Below are 22,330 nucleotides of genomic sequence, written 5' to 3' on the forward strand. Positions count from 1 at the left end.
TGTCAAAAAAAAGCATTAGATAATTTTAAAGCAAAACTTTGACTTAAGTTTGTTTAATAACTTATACTTTTGTTTGAAATAGCATTAGATAATTATTAAAGGAAAACTTTGACTTAAGTTTGTTTAACAACTTATAATTTTGTTCAAAATAGCATTAGATAATTTTCTTAAGGAAAACTTTGGCTTAAGTTTGTTTAATAACTTATATTTTTGTTTGAAATAGCATCAGATATTTTAAAGAAAATCTTTGACTTTAATCTGTTTAGCAACTTATATTTTTGTCCAAAAAGCACTAGATAATTTTTAAGCAAAACTTTGACTTAAGTTTGTTTAATAACTTATACTTCTGTTTGAAATAGCATTAGATAATTATTAAAGGAAAACTTTGACTTAAGTTTGTTTAACAACTTATATTTTTGTTCAAAATAGCATTACATAATTTTCTTAAGGAAAACTTTGACGTAAGTTTAAGAACTTATATTTTTGTTCAAAATAGCATTGGATAATTTTCTTAAGGCAAACTTTGACTTAAGTTTGTTTAATACCTTATATTTTTGAATAAAATAGCATTAAATAATTTGTTAAAGGAAAATTTTGGCTTAAATTTATTTAATAACTTATACCTTTGTTCAAAACAGCATTAGGTAATCTTTTTAAGCAGATATTTAACTAAGTTCAAACCCTAACTTTGATGGACCTAGTTCGACAACCGAAGTCCTGTACCTCAGAATACATATTTCAGATACCCATTAAGCTCGTCGACATCTACCATCATGAAAAGTTTAGTTAAAAAATTGGATGAGTTTTATCGATCGTGTAGGAATATTATTATTATTGTTATTATTATTTTGAAGTCAAATGACGGATAAAATAACCATGTACGACTGACCTAGTGAAATTTTCTAACTCAATTACAGTAGATGATTCTGTTCAGTGATAAATTATTTTTAGAATTTTATTCCGGCTCAGTGGTGGAGCGCTGATTTTTGGTGTGTAGCTCGATACCAGCTACCACCAAGTGGGCTTTGTGGTGAACAAACACCGTGTGTTTAAGTTTCTTCGGAGTTCTCTCGTTTTCTTCCACTTGAATCATTCCATCATTATCATCCATCAAGTTCTCGTTTATTCTCAGTGCATAATCATGGGACGTTAAACTAAGAAAGAAAAAAGTTCCCATTTGTTCAGTCTACGCAGTACTAGAATTTCCTATCAAGATGTGTAATAGTTCTACCTGATATGGCAATTTCTCATATACGTAACTTATTTACATATACATAAAAAATATAAGTAAATTATAGTAATATACTTCGGCTTATGTAGGGAATTTGATTCAATATGTCGGGGGGCGCGGTGGCTCAGTGGTAGAGCGTTCACCTCCGGTGCTTGGGGTCCCTGGTTCGATCCCAGCTCCGCCGTGTGGACTTTGTGGTGGACAAACACCGTGCTCGTGGGTTTTCTCGGGGTTCTCCCGTTTCCTCCCACTTTCTTCATTCCGCCATTTCACTCATTTCTCATTATCACCGTCTCCTTTAGCCTAACCGGCATAACCGTGGGACGTTAAACTTAAAGATTTCATTTCATTTTTTTAAAATTCAATATGTCATTTTTTGTTAGATATAGTGCATCATAAGTTTAACATCCATGTAGATTTTTTTGTTTATTTAATATTATTTGGACGACCACCAATGATGAGTTATTTTGTTTGATACAGTCAGTTAGTGCTACTACTGGAGTGCCACAAAATTTCACTTTCGGTCCCTTGTTGTTTGTTCTCTTTGTTATATATAATATGATGTTACAGTGTATCATATACAGTATAATAATGTTATGATATGATACATATAGAACACAACTGTGTAAATGAACATACAACGAAACCATTATGACTTAGATCATGTGTACGTGATATTCACAATCTTAATTTCAATCTATTTTTCCAGCCTAAACCCTTAATTTCCAGTTTTCCATCTTCTGCTAGGGAAGAGCTAGCTCAACCTACCCATGATCTACTTGCAGTCATTTTCACCTGGCTGTTGTGTGACTGACAGCAGACTTTTATCATCGGAGAAGAGACTGAGATAACATATAGAGCAAATAAGCGGAAATGAGGAGGTTGAAGAATGAAATCAAATTAGCGTTGATGGCGTACAAATAGTCATGAATCCACGAATAGTGTATCTGCAAAAGCACTGACTACACACTTTATTTGTCACAACAAGGTGGGGCTAGAAACAAAACCTGATTGAGTTTGCTATTGGCGAACAAGCATATGAAGGTCAATCAATGCATTAGTGTAGTGTATACCATGATACCCTATCCAGGTACAAGTAGTTTAATTCAGGCGTGGCCTTTGGACGAAGGGAACTAACTGTGCGTCTGTGCTCCGTCGGGAAAATGCTTAGTGTTAAAAAACGGAACAGTATGTCAGTATGAGGTTTCTTTTCAAACTGGGACAATCTGCGACAGAAACATACTAGTGTGCGGAGATGACTGTGTATCACGCACACAAGTTTGTGAGTGGTTCAAATAGTATAGAAAGGAACGAGAAAAAATCACAGACAACCTTGCACGTCGAAAGTTACAGCCAGTGCCCCTAAAAGTATTGTGATACAATTGTGACTGATAGGCGCAAAGTATCTTCTAACAAACCTACAAAAATCAATAATTCAAGACATTTGTCGTAATAAGAGCAGAAAGTTCTTTGGAGAAAAATAAAAAAAAAACTCTTCTAAGGCCGGCTATACACTATAAGATAGATCCTAGGAAATCTCTTACGATTTATTCTAGAGTCAAAATCTCAACGTGTATGGCAACAGATCCCATGTCATTTCCTGTGTTCTGAACGATCCTATGAGATTTCTCTTGTTTAGAGCACGCTCTATTTCGGAAAGAAAATTCGTAAGATTTCGATTTAAGCGACATCAGGTGAGAGAAAGTGAAAACAAAACAAATGAAAACACAAATGAAAACACAAATGACGAGGTATCTTCTGATCGTGCAGGTTTACTTTAGATGCACCACTCGAAATAATTGTTGAAAAATTATAATTTGTCACCATTTCCTAAATGATTTGCGTTGACCGACATGAAAATATCTTACAAAGCATAGATAAAATCCCTGAAGGGGACCAACAAAAGCAATTGTTGATAAACTACAATTCTTTTACGATTTGCGTACAAATACGGGGTCAAGATATATATATATATATATATATATAGTATAAAAACTATAGTGCAAAAAACGCAAACCAAGTTGTGCTAGGTTGTTTCTAGAAAGTACGAATGCTATTTAACCGAGTCAGAGCAGGGCTAAGCGGAGTCCCGAGCGTCAGTGAGGGGGTGCGAGCGAAGGAAGCAGGCGCGTCAGTTGATGTAGTGAAAACGAGTGCGTTTTGGCAATGATACGAGTTTGAATAGCACTTGTCATGGTATCGTGGTAGTAGCGCTCCACTCGTAAACATAAATTATAGCTTCTGTAAACTATGCAGAAATACACCGGTGGTGGAAAATAGTAACACCGGTCAACTTTCATATGCACTCACTTACGTAAAAGTTTCGCAGAAGGGGTCCAGAAGTAAGCAGAATATACAAAATTTACAGGAGAAATGGAAGATGCAAGTACTTAGACCTAACACAACCTAACTAAATCTAACCTAATGAAGTTAACTAGCTTAAACTAATCTAATATTAATAGAAGTAAGCGAAATTCTATCACTTTTTGAAAATTGTGTTGGACCCATGTACTAATATAATCTAACGTAACATAACCGTAACTAACTGAACAAACCTAAACTAAACTAATGTGAATATAAACTACCGAAATTGTAGCATTTCTTAGAAAAAATAGCTGGACCCTTTCTGCTAAACATTGTCTCACCTATTTTAACCGTCGTTAAAACATTTATAATGATTTTACACTAGTAACCCTACAGTTGTAAACATAAAATACAGGTGTATTACTTTGTGTTTAATTACGTTGCTTCTAAAAAATTTGTTCCTTATAAATGTCTTTTCATGCAAAGTATTAAATTTTACTTGTAAATCTTCTAAAATGTGGTGCGCCAAAATTATACCAGCACCCTTCTGACTTATGCTTTTTTTTTTTTTTTTTTTTTTTTTTTAGAGGTATCCAATTTAACAATATAGCGCCTGATATTAATATCAGTGGGATGTGCAGTGTGGTTAGCATAGTAATTCTTCAACTTTATACTTTTATTAAATAGAACTATTTCACAATGTTGATATACGTCATTCGGTCAGACAGGAAAAATCTTCACGTGTATGGCACACAAGGGTAAGATTACCTACAAGATATGTCATAACATTTTTCCGAAGATAAATCCTAAGATATTTCCTAGGATTGATCTCGTAATGTATAGCGCGCCTAATAATTATAATCTGTACTTGCCAGATACAGCCAACCGAGATAAGAAATGCAATAATAATAATAATAATAATAATAATAATAATAATAATAATAATAATAATAATAATAATAATAATAATAATAATTCTCATCCATTTACATTTATTTGTAGCAAGAATTCTGCACATCATAGTAGTGCATTATTTATTTATTTATTTATTTATTTTTTAACTACTGTATCTTTGTTCTTAACTGAACCATCGTTCTTACTCAATAGTTAGGCTACTTTATATTTGGGATGTTTCAACATTAGTAATATCTGTAATTACAGTACAAATGCAGCTTATTTCTGTCAGTAGCTCGGGCCCTGTTTCTCGTTCATCAAGTCCCCAAGATGGGCGTGCCTACCAGATTGGTTGCCATCAAGGGCGCCCATGTTGTGGTTTCCAAGGGGGGCAAGTGTAAGCGACGTTTCAAATATAGTTTCAAATTTTCCTGTAACTAATGTAAAAATTCTATTGGGTTTTCGATATTCCCAAGTACAATTTCCTCTTAGAGGGGGGCAAGCACCCCACCTTGCCCCCCTTATGGGCGCCCTTGGTTGCCATTGATGTACGCCCAATATCATTTTTTTTTCTGACTTTGTGATTACAGTAATGTTGCCAAAAACTTACCTAAAGGCATTGAGCCTATAGGTCAGACCAGAATCTACTCTGACTATTGGATAATTCTATTCTGGAGGGGAAAATTACCAATTCTAGATATTTCTCGCTATAGTTAATATACAATTTTACGTTCTGTATAGTATTCAGAACTTCGTTGACCTTCCTTTGTCATTATTTGTTAGTTATTCGATCGTTCTGTCTGAAATTTTATCAGATTTCCAAGGCCGTGTGTGTGAAGAAAAATGAGGGAGAAATAAATGTAGTGTGTTTTTCATAGAGAATGGGTTGTTTGGTTGGTTGAGCAAAGAAACGCTAACCAGCGGCACGTGATACTCGAGCAGCCAGGCAGGGAAGGAAGGGTCTTTGTGAAACAAGGTGGGCTGAGGGGAGAAAAACCTCACCTGACCAACAAGGTGAAAATCGAGAAGGGAACTGGGGGAAGGTGTCTGCGATGGAGGGTGGTATTATACTGGCGGTGCTTGTAAGAGAAGACAACGTTTAGTGGACCTGCTAGTAGTTCGAAGAACACTGAGGAACTAGACACTACAACATATATTCTTAAATTTATAAACGCAAAATTCTAGTCCTACTATCTCTCGCTGATTTCAAGAATCAGCAAAATCATATTCAGTATTATGATACAAGACAATTTTTTATTTTGGCATAAAATAAACGTTCACCAAATCGTAAATTGGATAAGTTCTAAGTCTTACATTTTAGGTCTTCAGCAGTTTAGGATTTACGCACTTTAGCACAATTTTAGGACTTCTGGACTCTGGGACTTGTTCATGACTTTAGTTCTGAAATTCGCCACCACCCCACAGAGCTGCGACAGTGCAGTAGTTGCCACTGCGCCAATGGCGGTTCTAGCTCAGGGCCGGGGGGCCTCGGCCCTCCAGTTTTTTGAGCAACAAAACTAATTTAAGCTATTATTTATATATGTTTGAATGTTTATAATATTTTTGAATGTTGTGCCTGCCCCCTCCCCCGGTTTTTACCTTCTAGATCCGCCACTGCACAACGCTGTTACGAACAGGGTTAATTCCAACTGTAAGAGCTGTATTAGTAATATTAAAATATTATTATTATCCATTCTGCAGTTGTACGCGAATTATATAAAATAACTTCATTATAAGAATCAAGACATTATTAGAATCTATAGCTTCTAAACTTTACATAAACGTAATGATAATAACATAATCACCATCAAATAGTAGTAAAAATGCAAGATGTTACAGTTTACGAAAGGATGTTTGGTAATCCCATCGATACAGCCACCATTTCTGATTGCCTTGACCGAAGTTTATTATTTCTTAATTCAAAATATTCTTCAATTGAATCGTGATGTTATGTCAATATTTAAAATTCTATTCTTCCCTGGGAATTGTACCCAGGATCACACTCATAGAATACAATCGCGCTAGAGCAATTTCATCTGTGGTTTATTTATAGAAAGAACTGTGTCAGTAAATGAAAAAAAAAGTATATATGAAGGTATGACAACAGCAACAAACCTTATATAGAAAAACAAATTTATATCCCGAAGATTGTGTGCTTATGTTCTATAAACAAAATAGGCGATCTATAAGCAGAATATTTTGTATTTTAGTTATGTATTCTCTCACACATTACGTTCAGGTTTTGGAATATGTCCCACACTTAAACACATAAATGTAACAGAAATATCTGGAAAATTTTAATACATGTGTTATTTAAATCCAAGAGTTTTTTTTTTTTTTTAATTTTTTTATAATAATGATGCAGCCATATATGCAAAGAAATCAGCATTCTTCGGGTTTGTTTTTTCTCGTTTAGCAACACGTTCATAAATATCTGTAAGCTATTGCAAAAACATAGAAACTTAAGATCTTAACTTCAGTCATGCGAAGTATTCGATTATATTGTTGCTTTTAAATAAGAAACTTTCAAAAAAAAAAAAAAAAAAAAAAAAAAAAAAAGCTTTGTAATTCAAGAAGATGATAGATGGATTGGTAAAGTCTGTGCAAAACTTTTAGTATAAAAGTTTCTTAAAGTTGATATATTTAGAGATTGCATTGAGTGTGTGCATTAACGGAAGTCTGTAGAAACGCTCATTCGCCATGCAATATCTGATATTTTTCAATGGACTATACTTTATTATTATTATTATTATTATTATTATTATTATTATTATTATTATTATTATTATTATTATTATTATTATTATTATTATTATTATTATTATTATTATTATTATTATTACTTGTATCCTATTGTCATCGTCAGGTCACTAGATGGAATTTAGCAAGCGTTTGTGCGTAGCTCTTCTCTACTGATCGCTGCATTAAGACTTAGAGAACTATTTTTTTTTTATATTCATCAATTGCCACCAGTGGCTGCTCTTGAGAGAAATCATATCGGTAAAAAAAAAAAAAAAAAAAAAAAAGTATTTTTGACGCTACAAGGAAAGGGAAGAAAACTTCAGAAAATTGTACTCAAGAATTAGTACATTAGGTAGCATTTCTTCCTTTAGAATGTACAGATAAAAAATAATAATAATAATAATAAATTTTTATCGATACGAGTGGTACTGTAAACTGCGGTACTTGGAAAAACTGAGGCTACTTTGAAAACTGACATTTTTTGTGGTACTGTATATGGTATAATAATGAGAGAACTATGACATATACGTCGTTTTCTTCCAGACCAATGAAAAGTAAGCACCTAAAAGCAACAATACGGATGGCCATAAGTGTTGTGTCTTATTTATAGACTGGTGTAAAAATTCTCACAGCAATTGATCCTTTTTTTTAAAAAAAAAAAAAATTCTGTAAATGTCTCTGTGTTTCCGTTTGAAAAGTGATTTTTACCTGATTGTGTTAAATATCATTGCTTTTTGAAGTTTCCTAATGAGACGAATTAGTTTTGCATTTCCACATCCTTTCTGAAACAATCTGTGGCCATTTTGTTATTTCCTTCCGGTTTTTTTTTTTTTTTTACTAAAAATGATGATACTAATCAGGGGATAGACAACGATGACATTATTGAAGTTTTGACTGAACCTACCTACAACCGTAGAGAACAAGTTATTTTTCTATACGACTGCAGCAAAGAATTTTAATATATAAATTTTTGTCCTTATGTTACTGTTACATTATTATTATTATAAGAGTACCATATGATATTTTTGCAAAGGGTTAACGAAAATGTACACTTCTGAAAATGGTACCAGGTAATTTTGTAAACCAATGTAAGACAATTACTGATCTGATACATATATAAATTTCATAAAATTATGTAGGCCATGATTGTCTTAAAACAGTTTCAAGAGCTTATGCGTGTATTGGTATTTGCCAAAATTTCACTTTTCATTGTTTGAAAAACTACCGTGTATAAAAGCATATTGCAAAATCATTTTTTTTTTTTACTGGTTCTATAGGCCTTCAGAAAGACAAGGTTACCACTGTAGTTAGTTTAGATTCGTTCAACAATTTATTGTGTTTAACTAAAAAGTTGCGCAGATTTTTTTTAATGCTTAAAACAGCCTAGGAACACATTGAAAGAAACATAGACGTGTTGCATATCAATCTTCTCATGAAAGTGTGATCTTGCAAGTTGTTCTTTCTAAATAGTCCCATCTTTCATACAGCTCTTACTAGTATCAAAAGGCATATATTTTCAAAGTAGCCCCGCTTTGGGGGCTACTTGGAAACAGTACATTTTGGCTTCTGGGAGGCTTCAGTCTCAGTAAAAATTTATGACTGCAGGGATAAGGTAACGTGGATTAAGCTCTAGAAACACAAGAAGAAGAAAAATTAAGTAAAAAAAAAAAAAAAAAGTAGTTCAAGAGTGTTGTTGTCCACGAGACGAGAAATAAGATTGTCTCGTCTCGTCTCGATTACCGAAAAAGCTTTTGTCGTCTCCTCTCGGAAAATTTTTCGTATCATTTTATAAATTTTTGTTCAAAATTTAATGCCTTGATATTTTCTTCATTTCGTTTAGTAGTCATCTGAATCCTTCAGTATAACGAAAGGTCCACGAAGGACGTGATATAACAACATTTAAATCATATTGGGTATTGGAGTACATTGTGTAATTACGTGCGTACCATTAAACGTTAATTGCTTTATCGATCACTTTATCAGTTTATAGTTTTTATACTATGAATAATGTAATGCTAAAACCGTTTTAGAAATCTAAGGGTTGGGTAAACTAGTGTTGCTTACTCAGTGGTGTTATTCTAATTTTTAACAACCGGTTATACATATATATATATATATATATATATATATATATATATATATATATATATATATATATATATATATATATATCGAGAGAGAGATAGTAGATGTCTAGATATAACTCTCTTAGGAAACAGAGCATACAAGGTATACAAAAGCATTTTTTTTTTTTTTTTAACTGGAAAGCAAAAGTGCCAAGTAGAGAAGCTACACAGCATCCTAATACAAGGTGGTGTGACGAAGTTAGGTAGCACTACGAATATCTTGGAAACGAATTATCCAAGATAGATGTTTGTCAATAGTATTGGAAAGACCTCAATCCAGCACTGGATCTACAGTTGTTGATAATGGCGTGTATGCATTCCAGATATAAATAACCCTCACCACTACACTCATGTGATCCAGTTCTCATTCTTGATATCTGAGCATTTGAGGGTTACGCTTTTGTCTAGTTCTGAGAGATCATATATATCTGACTCTGTAGCTGTAAGAATTTCTAAAAACAAAGATAGTTAAACAAAAATTCGCTATTCCTGAGTATAACTGGGTAAAATATATTGTTATGACTGAGTATAACAAACGGTTCTGCGAAATCGAAATATTTTAACAACCGGTTCTAGCGAACCGGTTGAATAGCACCACTGTGCTTACTAGAAAACGAAACAATAAATGTGGTGTTTCTTGTGTGTTTTCAAATTTAAAAATGTATTTCTCATCTCGATTCTTATCTCATTTCCGAAACGAGACCTCATCTCGTGAACAAAACTACTCAAGACTCGCGATTGATTTCAGTTAGCTTCTTCTCTTCTTTCTTTTACTCATCTTTATCATATTATATCAATAAGAATACAATTTCTTATCAACTAAAGTACTAACACTTTATCATTTTCCTCTCTCTTGTTTTTAACTGTATCCAGAATTGTTCTTTCCTTTGACCACTTTTATGTTAATACTTCCTCGTTGCTTTTCCGTTCCATCCAACTAATTTTCTCCATTCTCTCCTATACTTACATTTTACAGACCTGTAAGTTTTCTTCATCGCTCTTTCGTAATGTAACATTGCTACTTTAACCGGTAAATGAAACAATCTTAAATTGGACTTACTGCTGAACAATTTTCTACACATGGTCAGCTTATTCAAATTGATATGATAGGGCACTAGCAGAAACCTACACAATAAAAATGTAGAAGTGGTAGGTGCACATGAAGTTGCTTTTCTTTGCTTTAAAGTAAATAAAAGAAACATTATCTTTGCGGAGAAAGGATGAAACTCAAGTGAACAACTATTGACTTCGGATGTTCTACATATTGGAATTTTCTAATATATATAATTGGACACCTTAGTAAGATAGTCATAGTATATAATAAGTATATAATAAGAATCTATTATAGTGCCACGAACAGCTTTGACCAAAAATATAGCACTTTTTTTTTATTGTATCGTAACGTAAGTATCTACAGTTTCATTATAAAGAGAAGGAAAAAGACAGAATTTACATAACTTATAATGAAAAATGAAGGTTAATTAAAGTAGAATAAGTCCCTTGTCGCATTGTTACAAGATTCAAACGAACAAAGAATAAACTAAAAGAAGTCGTTTTAAGATTACATCTAACGGAATATTTCTAGTCTACTCACTAAAACAATCAGTCAAACCACGTAAAAGAAATGAGTCAACAACTTGTTTAAAGTTCCACATTTCCACTGTAGAAGGACTAAAATTGTAGTACTTCTTATGCTATGACTTGGAACTTTGAAGCCCAATGCTATGTAAATAATTAGTATTCATTATAATACGATTACCTATCAAGAAATTATCTTCTATTTGTAAATTTCCTCTAAACCCCAATAGTTATTCAAGCACTCATAAGTATTAAAATAATATTAATTATTGGAACAATTATTTAATAGCATTTTGTAGACACTAATTAGTTCATTTACTAAAATTTCATTGTCTTTGTTATTCACTATTTTTTTAAAAGTGGGATTAGCGTAGCGAAGAATCTAAAATTAAAAAAAAAAAAAAAAAAAAAAAAAAAAAAAGAGCTACATACCCTATCGGGCTGCTCGACATATCGCTTAAGAAAGCCTGTCCTAGTCTACTTTACAGCAAGTCTGAATATCTGTAAAATATTCTTCTACCGATATTAGTTAACTATATACAGGGTGTTACAAAAATGTGTCAATATTTTGGGAACAGATTTCTCACATCAAAGTAAGGAAGAAAAGTTAATATGGACCTTACTCAAAAGTGGATAGTTTCGGAGTTATACAGGGTGTGATCGAAAGTCTGGGTCGGACTAAAAATTTGAGAAACTGTAAATAACTTACAGTCGATTCGAAGTCAATTGAGATCAACGTTAGGGGGAGGGGAAACATTATGTCGAAACATTATAGTTAAGATTGTCGTTTGTCATCTTGATGGCCGCCATAATGGAATCAACTTGTTTATTTTAAATGGCATCATAGTCGTGTGATTAATAAACATCATTCGAAGAAAAATCCAACAGTAGTTATTTTTCCAAAAATCTGCAACGGTTTCGAAATTGTGAAAAGATTTAAGATAGTTTATCTTTTAGACTTAAATTTGGCAGGATTGGTTGCACTTCGTGGTCGTCCTGATCGAGGTAAATCATCAACATTTCCCGTTGCCCTGAATTTGCGGATTAGTTTTTTGTACACCACTGTCTGTCACCGGCTCGCGATTAGGATATTGCTCATTGAAGACGGCTGCTATTATTGCTGAACTGCGTCCTCCAGACAAAATGATAATTTCGATTCTTTCCTCTCGAATTAACCTCCCGTCCTACCTACAAGAAAAAATAAAGAGACAATCAGTTTCCGTTCATACAATGCTCCACACATAACAAAATTTAAGTCTAAAAGGTAACATAACCTATTATAAATCCATTCACAATTTCAAAACCGTTGCAGATTTTGGAAAAATAACTTTACCGTTAGATTTCTCTTTGAACGAGGATGTTGCCACTCAAAATAAACAAGTTGATTCCATTATGGCGGCCACCAAGATGGCAGACGACAATCTTAACCACGTCTTAATGTTTCCCCCTCCCACTAACGTTGATGTCAATTGACTTCGGATCGACTGTATTTACAGTTTCTTAAATATTTAGCCCGGTCTAGACTTTTGGTCATATCCTGTGTAACTCAGAAACTATTCACTTTTGAGCACAGGTCCATGTGAACTTTTTCCCTTATTTTAATGGAAGGAATCTGTTCCCAAAACATTGTGGTACATTTTTATAACATCCTGTATATCAGCCCTGATCAATTAACGGTTATGTATTGTCCTTACGTTAAAAGTAATTGTGTTTCTCCTGGAATTTCGATAGAGAGAAATAAGATAAAGAGAAAGAAGGGGAGATATATTTGCTGAATTCCTCAAGGTTCACATTATGATGGAAGCTAAACCGCTGTTTACTCGTTAGTTTGTGTCGAAAACAATGCATATAGCCTTTGTGTACATAAGACACAACTGTATAATAATCGAGATCATGGCATCACGAAGATAGGTCGTGACCCCCCTCTGACAAATTCATGACTGGAGCTATGAGCAAAATAGCGAAAAGGGTAAAGAGGGCTCGTGACTTTGTATGCACGTTCCTTTGAAAAGTCACGAAGGATTTGCTGAAAGAAGAAACACGAATAGGAAAAAAGAGAGGAAAATAATAATGAAGGCTATTTTGAATTGATGAACTAAAGAACAAAAAGAAAATATTATTGTTGTTTCAGACAGACTTTTGAGAGGAAGTGAATAATATTCTATGTGGATACCAATGAGAAAGTTGCGTGTGATATTCTATTTTTCTTTTGTATGGGCCAAAGGCAATACGTAATGAGGCACATTCCATTTTTGTTAAAGAGAAAACTTTTCGGGGAAAAAATACATAAAAGAGCACAAAAGTAAATGTGTAAAGGAGTTGGATGATTCCTATATTCATGTAACTTCTAACTTCTAAACAAGTCTTCGTAGAAAACTCACGAAAATATAAAAACTTAAACTTACAGCTCTTACATATTAGTTGAGCATCTATTTTTATAGATTTGTATTGGATAGTACAAATAATAGTATACACGCCAAAGAAAAACCTGAAGAAATAAAAAAATATATTTTCTTCATCTTTTCGGTTAGTTGTTTCCAAGTTTGTCTCCAGGTTATTAGAAGGATGGCATATAAGTAACCATCGACGTTAGGCTAAGAACGATATTTTTAGGTATTGTATATTTCTTTACTCACTTTCTTAAAATACCTATTTTACCTTTACCCTGTCACGTATTCATTAGTAACGATTCATCCGCTCAAACCAGTAAACCCTAAACCTCCGATGGCTAACACCCTGACTTCGTCGTTACGTAAATCCTATGCTCTTCCACAATGAACTACTTATGTAGAACATAACGTGTGTATCTGTTCAGAAAACACTTTCTGTCGCATTGCAATGAACCATTATATAACGCTTTATGTTTAACTTCCAACAACACTGCATGATCCTTGTTAGGATCACTCTAGTGGGTCCAAGATTGTAATATCAATACCTCCATTACTCTATACAATGAACCTTGAACGAAGGCGATTTTTAGACTTACAAACTATGCTACGATGTTTCGGAAGTCTTATAGAACAGCTTTGTAGGTCCGCCGTCCGCCTGTCGGCAGGTATCAGAACGAAAACGGTAAGAGATATCGAGATATGCTTTCTTGCAATTGACTTAGCGTCCCAAGGACAGATTTCATCTCTTCCGTTAACTCTATATTCAAACCGAGAGTAGTTCAAATTAGTCTTTAAGGTTTCATTTTATCGCCATAGCATGAAAACGGTAACAGATAGCGAGATTTTTTTTTTTTTTTACTACTACTACTTTCGGTTTCACTACTGATTTCCGTAGAGCAAAAACGTTAAGAGTCTTCATCCCAGCGAAATTAAAATACCGCTAATTTTACAGTAATTATGTGATATCTTCAAATAGATAAAAGATAATCGAAATGTGGAACAAAAGCGCCCTAGACAATATTATTTTACATAAGAAACCGTTATCACGACTCACTAATCTGCTTTCAATTTCGAGCCATTTTGAAAATCGACATTTATTTTCGCGTTTCTAAACAGCTGAAAACGGAAAGCCACTAGGTTACTTATGATAACGGTACCTCACGCAAAATAATATTGTCTAGGGCGCTCTTGTTCCATATTTCAATTATCTTTTATCTATTTGAAGATATCACATAATTACTGTAAAATTAGCGGTATTTTAATTTCGCCGGGATGAAGACTCTTAAGAGAAATCGAGATGCAGTTATTTGCAGTCGATTTACCTTCCGAAGAGTAGGTTCTCTCTCCTCCCTTATCCATCTATTCAATCCGGAAGTGGTTCAAATTAACGATTTCCGGTTTCAATCTTCATCGGCACAGAACAAAAGCTGTAAGGTATAGCGAGTAATGGGTTTCTGAGATAGATTCAACGTCCAAGGAACAAGTTCTATCTTGAATTTTACTCAAGTATTGCAATCAGTAATTATAGATGTACTACTTCAAAACTGAGTATTGACTTACCATAGTTTGGAAATCTACCATAGTTTCAGACTGTGAAACGAAACTCACGTGTTTTGCAGTAGATAGCTAGATCGGCAGATCTCGTACATTAATCCGTTAACACCTTCACGGGTAACAGTGATTCTAATGAAGGCTATCCGTATCCCATCTTCTACTATTGAAAACAAAGGTGAATCATTGTAGAGTGCTAGAAGTTGCACATCGCGCCGTTAGATGGCAGTAAATATCATCCAGAAGTTGACATCTACTGGACGAAAATGAAACTTCTAGTCGTGATCCTCTTTACTGTCCTTAACAGAGTACATATATTCATGTGGCCCAACTAGCGGCTAACCATCTATTGTTTGAAAACCATCAATTGGATTAAATAGTTTGTTATTTACGTTAAAAAGAAAAATTAACATAGGCCTTAAATCAATCAAATATGCACATTAAGAGTTGATATTGCAAGGAGTGCATAAAAAGCAAACAGCACGGACTCGGATCAAATCTGTTCTTTATCTCTTGTTCTGACTTCACTGTTCCCGTTTCAAAAAGTCAGCTTGTGAACACTTCCAGGAGTTTAAAGAGGACCAAAAGTTTTCTTCAAATTTTCCGATGAAAGTATACAGCGTATTGTTTCCACTGAACCAAACATAGTAGATTAACTTACTACTTATAACGTTACTTGACGATTCATACGCCTGTCTGTTAATCACACTCATAATAATTCTGAGTCAGGTTAATGGTTGTCGCTAGTTGCGCTGCCGCCAATCTGATACCAAAAAATGTCACTAACATGCAGGCAATTAGCAGACGAATCGAAGGCTTCAGGGAAATTAATAATAATAATAATAATAATAATAATAATAATAATAATAATAATAATAATAATAATAATAATAATAATATAGAATCCTAAAATATAGTACCTTCGAAGTATTTTTACATTAAAGCTACAGTTTGAAATTGGAAACTGTTTGGACTAAATTGTCGTAAATTATTTTATGTTAAGGTGTAAATATAATATGGTGCAGAGACATTAGTCTTAAATATAACAAATCAGATTAGAATGAAAGGCTACGGAAATGAAAATACTAAGATAAGAATGTACAATAAAGAAGCCGGAATATACAAATATGGGATATTGCAAAAATAAACAGAAAGAAAAAGCAGCAAAGTACTCGACTTCGATATTTTGGTCATATTAGGTTAAGTTTCCTCTTTAAAGAAGTTCCCTCTACTCTCTTTGAACGAAATTCTTTGCGACCGATCGACTCCTGCAAGATTGGTAGTGAATATATGAATGTAAACTCTTAGATATTCGAGAAAGAAAGAGAGAGAGTGAGCGGGAGAGGGAAAACAGGAATCTTAGTAAATCCCTGCTATGTTATGCAACACTAATAAACTCACCTGCATAACTGGTTGCATATATGTTTAGGCGTCATCTTGCTCCATTAATTTCTTCAGGAGAAGTTAATTTTCAGTTCCTCCGTATCATGCATTTATTTTGATATTATTATTTTCTCTAAGCCTGGCCACCAATATACATGATAATTATGCAAAATTTGGTTGAGATTGATCCAACTATTTAGAAGAAAACGGAAAATTGACTTGTACTTTTTCGAAAATGAATTTAGCAGAAATTTCACATTCAGGTATTGGTGTGAAAAAAAAAAAAAACTATGACCAATGTTAACGTTTTGTATACAGAGAACACCAATAATAATGCTCGCTTCGCTTCAATTATGAGAAAAGACAAAAACTATGGGTAAAGGAAAGCAATGATGATGGAAATCGAAGAATACGAAATCCTAAGGGAAGGTGAATGGAAGTGACCGACGTGACTCCAGAGAGAGAGAGGAATTTGTGAAAGGCAGACCGACCTGCAGGAAACTCATTGAACCCTAGTTCCTGCAGATTAGAGATTTTCGTGGACACACTACCAATATATTATCATATCTTAATTTTATATATTGGAAATGTGTAGTATTAGTTTCGTTAATTCTAAATGTTTTTCCCCATCTTTCTGCTGTTACTGTTGATTTTATGCTTTAAAAGTCAGAGGTATAAATATAACGTAGAGTGCAAACGTTGATATTAGTTGTGGCGGTTTCTCATTGAAAGTTATTTATTATTATTATTATTATTATTATTATTATTATTATTATTATTATTATTATTATTATTATTATTATTATTATTATTATTATTATTATTATTATTATTATTATTACAATACCCGAAACTAGCATTGCTTAATTGACAAGGCTGATTGAGAAGTTGGTGGACAATTATTTCCACATTCCTCAGCATCTTCGCCCATTATACACGTACACAGTTTAATATTGAAGGAAACAGTAACAAGTCCTGTAAAATGGCAGTTGACCATATTTAAAAAAAAATTAAAGGCACTGGTAGCACATTTGGCATGAAAACATGCATAAATGGCTATATACAGGGTGCGGCATGTAAAACCGGCCCATCGTAATATTCTGGTATATTATGTTTTTGGCAACACTTAAATAATCTACCTTCCTACCAAGAGATGGCGTGTCGAGGTCGGGTCGACTTACATGACGTGCAGCCGCAGCCAGTGAAACTTGTCGAAACCATTTGAGAAAAAGGCCTCGTTGTGTTAAGGCGGGTGAGTGTCAGTGTGTGATAATGCCGTATTCGATACCCGAGCGTGTTGCCATTGTTGAAGGGTTCATTCTCACTGGATCTTTTGTGAAAACAAAGAATTTGTTTCGGGAGAAATTTCCAGGACGTTCTGTGCCAGCAAAAAGCACCATTCAGGAATTGATTGAAAAATGGCGGCGTACAGGATCGGTTCAAAATGCTCCCAGGAACAGACGACCATCTGTCTGCACACCTGAATTAAAGATGCAGGTGGAGGAGATAATGACAAGAAGTCCTCGAAAGTCAACCAGGAGATTGAGTCAACAGGTTCATGCGAGTGAGAGAAGTTGCAGACGTGTTTTAAGGGGACTGAAGTTAAAACCGTACTGGATAAGTGTTGTGCAAGAACTGAAGGAGCCTGACCTGTAGAAGAGGGTGCATTTCTGTTCATGGCTGTTGAGCAATGTTGCCAGTGGTTTCTTGGATCCACTAATGCTCATCATGAGTGACGAGGCGTGGTTCCACCTGTCTGGGTACGTAAATTCCCAAAACAACCGGTATTGGTCGACAGAAAATCCACACGCAATCCACTAGGTACGCTTGCATGATGAGAAGATTGGTGTTTGGTGTGCCATTTCCGCCACACGCGTTATTGGGCCCATATTCTTTGAGACGACAGTGAACAGTAACGTGTATATGGGAATCCTGGAGGAGTTTTATACACACTTGACCGAAGAGGAGCGTCAGTTATGTTACTTTCAGCAGGACGGTGCAACATACCACACATCAGCTGCATCATTGTCCCTTGTGCATGATATGTTTACACCAGAGAGGACAATCAGCAAAGGCTTGTGGCCTCCTCGGTCACCAGACTTGTCCACGTGTGACTTTTACTTATGGGGACTGTTAAAGGGAAGAGTATACGAAACAAATCCACACACAATTGAAGAACTCAAGATCAGGATCCAGGATGTCACCAATAGCATTATAACACAAGAACTGACAAGGGTATATATGAATCTCCTCAATCGTGCTCACATGTGTGTTGAAGTGGGCGGAGGACACTTTCAGCACCTGCTGTGAAAGCTGCTGTGAAGGTGAACAGTCATATTCAATACATTACATTTCGTTTATGTGTTGTAGTTAATCATATTCAATACATTACATTTCATTTTATGTGTTCACTTTACGGGCCAGTTTTACGTGCCGCACCCTGTATAATTAAGCATCGTCACACACTATTCATTCCTATATATGTAGTTTTGAGGTGATTATTAATCTGTAGTTCGCGCTACTTCAGATTTTTATTTTGTTCTTTAAACATGGTCACTGATGTTCTTGACCAGTTAAAATTTCGTTAAAATCCGTCTAATCATTTAGACAAAGGCCAAAAACTGAAAGGGGGAAGTATGCAGGGGAAAATGGAACTCTAGATGTTAGGATGTTCAGCAGCACACATACATACTCTATCACTATCAGTATTAGCCTCCCCACTGGTCTAGTGGCTAGCGCGTGCACCTTTGGTATCCATGATCCCGGGTTTAATTCCCAGTGGGAGAGAATTAAAGAATTCGCAAGCATTACGGTAATTGAGATTCCAACGTTTCATATAGCCTCGATGTTGAAAACGAACGATGAATAATAACAACAATTATCAGTTTAGTAGCCTTTTACAGCATTTTCGTTATAGTTTGTTCGTACTGCGATTTACAAGCAAACTTTAGTTAGCTTTAAAATATGTTGGAACAGTGTGTTGGAATTTACATACACTAACATATATTGTATAAAAAATGTATAGGACTAAGCAGAAAAACTGACATGAGTTTCCCTAGCTCGGTATGTCTATGATGGGGCTAGAGCGTTGGACTCATGTACGCGTGGTCCCGAGTTCGATTCCCGGCCAGTGCTTCTCAATTTTCTCTGTCCACAGAACGTCGTGAGACAAACTGGGGAGTCACGTGGAAACAAGAAGTGACGGACACTAGGTCTAGAAAGCTCCTGATATGCCTGTTAGGGATGGCGTTCACTACGTGCTCGTCGCTAGACTGAATTATTTCAGCCGGTCGCTAGCAGGTGGCGTTGGGAGCAGGTTTAGGCCCACAAAATAGGTTGTTATGCCAAGTGCTGGTTAGATATGTCTATGGATTTGTATACAAGATCTCGTAGGCAGTATAAACCCCTAGTCAGCAGTCTGAAATTTAACGCGGGAGAGACGTCACTTGAACTACATTGAAATTGAATTTTACACTTTGTACTCTGCTCTCAACTGGATTAGTTAGTTGATTTTGATCAACGAGATTGTATGAGACATGGACCCGTAGCTTAAGGTCCTAGCTACTAATTCATCAGCTCTTTTAAAGTTTCGTGAAATACTTAAAAACAGTGTAGAGCATGAAAGATTTTGAAAGACTACATAAATAATATCTGCAAAATACTATCAAATTACAGTAATTAATAATTATTTTCAAAACCTTAGACAGGACCTCCAGTGAAGAAATTTAATGGTAGTCAGTTACCGCATCATAAACTGAGCCAATAGCATATAAGAAAAGGTCTGGAAACAGTTATTTCTTGTTTTAATAAAATTTTGTAAGCACTCTATGACTCACTTCATTTCTTTATGGAGGCTAAAGCCATGGCATTTCAGTAGGAAGTAAAATGATTAGATGTATATGGTTTGCAGATGATATGGTGCTTGTTGCAGAATCTGAAGAGAAAAGCAATAAGATGTTAGTAAACTTGAGGAAGGGCTGTGAATGTTAGAAAGACAAAAGCCATTGTGATTGAAACGAAGGGGCCGGTGTCAAATATAGAAGTAGTAGAAGAGAAAATAGAACAGGTGACTAGTTTTCTATATCTGGGTAGTATTATTAGTAATAATATGAAATGTGAACGTGAAATAAAAGCAAGGATAGAAATGGCAAAAGAAGCCTTTAGGAGGAATAAAAGACTATTGTGTGGGACTTTGAATAAAGAGTTGAGAAAAAGACTCATAAAATGCTTCGTGTGGAGCATTGAACAATATGGTGCTGAAATATGGACATTATGTAAAAATGATGAGAAATGACTGGAAGTTTTTGAAATGTGGATGTGAAGAAGAATTAGCTAGGTCGAGCAGAAAATGAATGAGAGAGTGTTAGAAATGGTAGGGGAGAAAAGAACAATTTTAGACATTATTAAGAAGAGAAAGAGAAACTGGTTGAGACATTGGATAAGAAGGAATTGTATCATGAGAGACGTGCTAGAAGGTATAGTGGCAGAAAAAAGAAGGAGGGGCCGAAGGAGATTACAATGAATGAACGATGTCAAAACAGAAAAAAATCGAAAGTGAAGACGAAGAGATTAACGGAAGACTGTGGAGCATAGAGGCTTCTCAGTTGCCACAAGTGATCTGCTAATAATGGCAGAATACCTATGATGATGATGATGACTATGACCCACTTCCTGGGATTTTCATGTTCATTATTGTATTTAAGTTATTCAGTAAAATTCAAAAACGTGAGGGCGAGAGTAACGAGAAACTGTACTTCATTTTAATAACATCTTATTTCTACATTGAACGGGGCAAAATTTCCATGTTTACTATATTTGGGTATACGAATAAGAGTGCCTGGGATTATGGAGCCATCTGCGTGAATTCCGCGCAGAACTGGCGCAAAATTTTGTCTGGGGCCAAGAGGAGGGCTGCACAGATACACTATTAACAAAAATGAAAGAGTAACATATAATCACAATGCAATTAATCTTAAAGATGCGGTTGGTCGGGCAATTCAGGGAAGAAAACTCCTTCTGGAAGTACATAAAATTCATAGTGTTCTTAATCATCCAGTAGCGAGCTGAGCTCCTTCATGACTGTATAGTTAAGTATTCCTGCCCAATGTTCTTCCATATATATATGGAAGAACATTGGGCATGAATACTTAACTATACAGTCATGAAGGAGCTCAGCTCGCTACTGGATGATTAAGAACACTATGAATTTTTGGCTTACTATCTGAACACGCTAAGGGTGCTTACCTGTTCTGCCACTATTTTTCCTTCACATGTTTCTAAGTATTATAAAATATTTAAAGTCAAATGAATCATATATTATATTTCAATCTATATCTTCGTCTAATAAATAAATACAAAATTAGACCACAGCCACATTCCAATGTGTAAAACTATTAAATATAAGTTATTTCGTAGGAGTATCTGGGCAAGGGGGACATAGGTATGCAAAAATTAACTATTCTTTCCCTCCCCAGCCCCTCAAAGAAAAAACACTTAGGAACCTCAAAAACGTAACGAAGTATTTATGATGCAAGCAGTGACGCATTTACGTATAAGATGAATAACCTATAGTCTAGGATCCTACTCTCTCGGGAGCCCCAAAAATTTAAAGAAAGACAAATTGGAGGTGCATCTCCAAAAATAAGATTAATAAAATAAAATAAAATAAAATCTACATACAGCAACAATGTGCTTCTATAATAAAAGTAATGGTGCCCCTCCTGTTAGCTTGCTCCTTAAAGTGTCAGTTGACAAAGGAAAACGACATGTAAAAAACCTGATTATTCTCAATAACTTAGTACCTCATCAAATCCAAATCCGGCTCTGGATGCAATATACAGTTAGATATTTCTTTCATTATCATTACTTGTTTTTAATGAAATTTATTTATTTTCTTTATGATCATTTAGAAGATGCGGGAAACTTGTTTTGGCTTTTAAATATTGAACAGTTGGTGTAAGGTGGGCACGCATTTTAGTATTAGATACCTGAATATGTACTTTAAATCTGCGCAAAAAAGTTAGTTAACATTCTAAGTTTACCAGTACTCCAGGTGCAAGAGAAGTTAGTGCAAAGATTTTTTCTTCAAGGAAATGGCTTCATAATCGCAGGTATTCGTATACCCAAAGATA

This window comes from Thermobia domestica, chromosome 2, assembly GCF_964235325.1.
Source record: "Thermobia domestica chromosome 2, izTheDome1.hap1.1, whole genome shotgun sequence".
Classification (NCBI taxonomy): Eukaryota; Metazoa; Arthropoda; class Insecta; order Zygentoma; family Lepismatidae; genus Thermobia; species Thermobia domestica.